A 5,427-nucleotide genomic window follows, 5' to 3' on the forward strand; every position below is an offset into this window, starting at 1 on the left:
ACTATAGGTAACCTACAAATTCTTTTTGTCTTTTAGCCTTACCGTAGCAGCTACTATAGGTAACCTATCAAAATACTGTTTTCCAAAGTTGCTTAGGTTGTGTCTTTTATTCCCCACTCCCTTGAGTGTGGTTATAGATTTTCGTTTTGTTTTCTCTGTAATACAGTTAGATATAGTTAAGCTTATTTGTTACCGTTTATCTTCTACTTTGGTTTCCCCCACATTCTGTTGGATTTTGTTTATTTACTTATTGTGGTATGAGAACCACTACAAAGGTTCTAAGAGTCAAAACTATACAAAAGGCACACTTCAAAAGGCATATCTTTCCTTGCCCATATAATCAGTTCTAATTCCTGCTTGTCTAAGTCTATTCCAGCTGCTCCACCAAAATCCCCTAGACTAGTTAATTTCTAAACAACAGAAATTTATTGCTGGCAGACCTAGAGTATGTGAAGTCCAAGATTAAATCACCAGCAGGTTCAATGTCTGGTAAGAGTCTGAGATAATGCCTTGTGCATGTATCTTTATATAGCAGAACCGGTGAATATTCTTCCCCAAGTCTCTTTTATAAGGAATCTAATTATACTCATGAAGGCAGAGCTATCATGACCTAATCACATCCCAAAGACCCCACCTTTTAATATTATCACATTCAGGATTAAGTTTCAGCATATGAATTTGGTGGCGGGTGACAGGGCACAAACATTCAGATTGTAGTGTTCTGCCCCTAACCCACCAACATTCATGTCCTTCTCAAATGCAAAATACGTTCATTCCATCCCAGTAGCCTCAAAACTTTTTATTCATTTCAGCATCAACTCAAAAGTCTAAAGTCCAGAGTATTATCTAAATATCATCTAAATCAGACAAGGATGAGACTCAAGGTATGGTTCATCCTAAGACAAATTGTTCTCCAGATGTGAACCTGTAAATCAGACAAAATACATGCTCTCAAAATACAATGAATGGTGGGACAGGCATAGGATACATATGATCATTCCAAAAGTGAGAAATAGTAAGGAAAAAAGGGCTAACTTGTCCCAAATAAGTCCGAAACACAATAACACAACAGGACAAACAATATTAAATCTTAAAGCCGGAGAATCATCTCCTTTGATCCCATGTTTTATCTTTCAGACACAGCTGGGTTAGTTGTGTCCCCGTGTCTCTACAGAGCCCTGCCCCCATGGCTTTGCCAGGTATGGCCCAAGCTGCAGCTCTCATGGGCTGTTTGCAATATTTTTCAATTATGAATAGTGCTGCAATAAATAAGCTTGTACATATATAGCTTTGTATTGCATTTTTCTTCTAAGAGCAAATATTTAGAAATGAGATTGCTGGATCAAAAGGTAAGTGCAAATGTAGTTATGTAAAGCACTGCTAACTTTTCCTTCTAACATACCAGTTTGTATTCCCGTCAGCAATGTGGGAGGACTGTTTCCCCACTGCATCCCCAATACAAGGACTTATTGCATTTTTTGAATTTTACCAGTGTAATTAGAAAAAAAAATGGTATCTCAGTATTGCTTTAATTTGCTTTTCTCTAATTATAAGTAGCTCTGAAATTTTTTTCATGTTTGAGGTGCATTTTAATTGTTTTCATATTTGTGCATGTCTTTTTTCTAAGTTTTCTGTTGGGTTTTCATATTTTTGTCACTTAATTTTAAAGAGTTCTTTATATACAAGAGCTCTGTATCTGAAATATATGTTGCAAATACTTTCAGTGTTTCAACTTCTTAATTTTTTATTCATGGTAATTTTACCATTATTCTTTTTTTGGTAGTCAAATGTGTTAATCTTTCATGTATGGCATCTATGTTGTTTCTCTTTTGTTTTCTCTTTTGCCTTTGTAGTTTCAATCATTTTTAGAGAGTCTTTCCCTACGCCAGGGCTAAAGGGGGGAATCCATGCATGTTTTCTTCTAGTACTTATATGGTTGCACTTTTAAAAAATTCACTAGCAGCTTATTTTGTGTATGGCAGAGGAAATAAGTCTAATTTTATCTTTTCAAAACTAATATTCAGTTGTCCTAGTATCATTTATTAAAAAAATCCATCTTTACCTCAGAGATTGGGAATGCCACTTTTGTCACACACTAAAGTTTTTAGTGCTTTGAGATCTATTCTGGACTTTCTATTTTATTTAAATAATCTATTTGTGTATTCATGCCCTGTACCACACTGTTTTAATTATAAAGGTATGTTTTAATATCTGAGAGAACTATTGCCCTTTTATAATTTTTATTTGTCAATGTTTACTATGGTATTCTAGTATGTTTGATTTTCCATATGTACTTTAGTATCAAATTCTTTAACTCCATAAAATATTGGATGGTATTTTCTGTGATTACTTACAATTTATATATTAACTTAGTGAAAACTGATAACTTTTTAATGTTGAGTTATCCTCTTCAAAAATACAGGATAAATTTTCATCAAGTGTAGTTTTTTGTGTTTGTTTGTTTCAGGAGTGTTTATTTAAACATTTTTGAATAGATTTTGTGATTTAATGTTAAATTTATTATTAATATTTAATCTTTTGCTATCTGTAAATGAAGTTTCTGCTAGTATAACGTCATCTAGCTTCTTATTGTTTCTGTATGTGAAAGTTATTGATTTTTCTATGTTAATTTTATGCTCATTACTTTTCTAAAATCTTTTATTGTTCTATTAATTTTATTATTGATTATCTGTACTATCAGATATACTGTCATATATGCAAACAGATAGTATATCTTACCCATTGTTATTCTAATTGATTTCTCTTATTTAATTGCTTTGATTAATACCTCTAGTATAAGATTAAAAACTAAAGTGCCACTTGCTGTCATATTTAATGGCTTTCAGGTTGACTTTTGCAGTGTCTGATATCAGGATCATGATTTCTTTTCTCTTTCTATTTGTATTTTCCTATCATACTTTTTCCTATACCTTTCTGAATTACTTTGTTCTAGGTGTATTTTTTATGTGCAGCATATTAATGAGTCTCATTTTGTAGGCCTAAATGGAAATATTTTTTTCTTAACGAGGTAAGCTAAGCTCATTTATTTTTATTCATATGACAGTTATATTTAATACCAAATTTTATGTATCTCATAATTATCTTGTTATATCTTATCATTGTGTTTACTTTGTTATATCTTATGCTGACTTTGTTGTATTTGTATACTTAGATTATATTAGCTGCATTTTATTGACTTGTCTACCTTCTTCGGGAACTCCAATCATAGTAACAGATTTCCTTCTCTCCTGTCTTCCATTTCTACTGTTTGCTGTTAGGTCCTTTATATATATATATATATATATATTTTTTTTTTTTTTTCTTAATCATCCTTTTTTATTTATTTTTCTTAATCATCCTTTTTTATTACTTTTATTTCTGGATTGCTTTTCTACCTTTTTTAAATGTTTCATTACATTTTAATTTGCATTTGTTTTTGAAATATTTTTTGAAAACAGAGACTTACTCTGTCACCCATATGGAATGTAGTAGTGCAATCACAGCTCACTGCAGTCTTTACCTCCTGGGCTCAAGAGATCCTCCTAACTCTGCTTCCCAAGTAGCTGGGACCACAGGCATGCACCACTATGCCTGGCTAATTTTAAGATACTTTTGTAGAGGTAAAGTCTTGCTATGTTGCTCAGGCTGGTCTTGAACTCCTGGGCTCAAGTGATCCTCCCACCTCAGGCTCCCAAAGTGTTGGGATTACAGGTGTGAGCCACAATGCCTAGCCTTGAAATTTATTTTTAACATATGGCCTTTTTTCCTAGTTCTTCCATTTCTTTCCAGAGTTCAATCCACTCTCTTTATCACTTCTGCTTCTTTTTGTACATATTTCTATTTTTGAAGTTTGTGAGTCAAGAGAGGTTTTCACATACCCTAAATGCTTATTGGAGTACGTATAATTACATTGGGAATGTTGATTCATACATGCCTTTTTTTGTTTTTGTTTTTGTTTTTAGGGGAAAAGGTGTATTTTCCTCCATTGACGTGTAATTTTTTTCAAAAGCTTAGTAAGTATTTTATTTTGTTTTGTTTCTGCTTACTTTTATGGCATTAGGACAATTTAATAATATTCCCAGTGTAAGAAAAACCTCTTCTTTCAGTATAGCAGAATCCAAAATATTGAGAAGACTTTATTTATTTTCATGTGGAGGGAGAGGTGAATCCTCCAATTTTATGAATATCTTTAATATAGCAGGATATTAAATTTGCTCCCCTCTTCTACTTTTTGCCATCACTAAACAATTGGCAAATGACACTTCTTCCTGTTTCATTTTGTTTCCCCAGAAATATTTCAAGAGCATCTCTATTTGTATCTAGCCCTTCACCCAAGACCCTTTACTTTCTATTTAAAAGTTATTTCTGTGGTATGTGCTCTGAACTGCTCAAACCCTTTTCTGATATTTCAGATTTGGTGTACTTGTTCAAATCCTACTTAGGCCCCTTTGTCAGACATTGTTATCTGTCTTCCCTGCATTTTTTTCAGTCTGCCTTTGGTCATTACAGTGCATTGAGGCTGGCTTAGTGTGAGGCAGGCATATAAGTGATCATACATTGGGATTTAGGAATTTTATTATTTTTACTTACACTTATATTGAGGTTTTGACATTCTCTGTCTTCAGACATGAGAAGGTCATAATCTTTTACAGAAATTGTGTCTCTTCTTATGGATTGGGAGAATATTTTTGGAGCTACCTGACTTGTTGCCATTGTTCTCAGCTACCTAAAAGTCTGGCCTCATGAATTGACTTCTGTTGGTTTTAATATTTCAAATGACTTTTCTTTTTTCTTATTATTGGAAGAAACTTTTCCTTTTTCTGCTATATCTGTAATGTTTTTCGCTAATTTCTCAATACATTTATTGCTATTATCATTTTTCTTGTTTTTCAAGTCCTAGGTCTAGTTTTTAAAGATCACTTCATATTTAAATCTTAAATTCCTCATACACTTTTGTTGTACATTGCTTTTTGAGGAATTTGTAAATGCCACTTTCCTCTTATTTTATTTGCTGAAAAATAATTTCATTTTTTCTTGTTTTCTATAACCAGTGGTATCCATTCAAGTAATCTGACCTATAGCTGTCCTCTCAACTACTTCTTCAGAGAGGAGGAATGTCATATCTAGTAAGCAAACTTTGGAGACAAAACTGAAGTTATAGGGGATCCATTCTTTTTCTCCTTTTAACTTCAGATCTTATGTATTACAAAAATAAAGAAGCTAACTAAAACTTTTTTAAAGGATATTAGAAAAGGGAGTGGTATTTAAGCACTTACTAGATCAGAGAGTGACTGAAGTCCAATGACATGTGACAGAAGAAAGCAAATCTAAGTTAGGAGACTTGAATGACTCCACCAGAGAAAGCCAGAACCTGGTATACATTTAGAAGAAGACTTTCAAAGCTTCTGATGTAGAATTCCCTGGAAT

The sequence above is a fragment of the Aotus nancymaae genome, unplaced genomic scaffold (genome assembly GCF_030222135.1).
Source record: "Aotus nancymaae isolate 86718 unplaced genomic scaffold, 86718_ANA_hifiasm-v0.15.2.pri h1tg000007l, whole genome shotgun sequence".
In the NCBI taxonomy this organism is placed as follows: Eukaryota; Metazoa; Chordata; class Mammalia; order Primates; family Aotidae; genus Aotus; species Aotus nancymaae.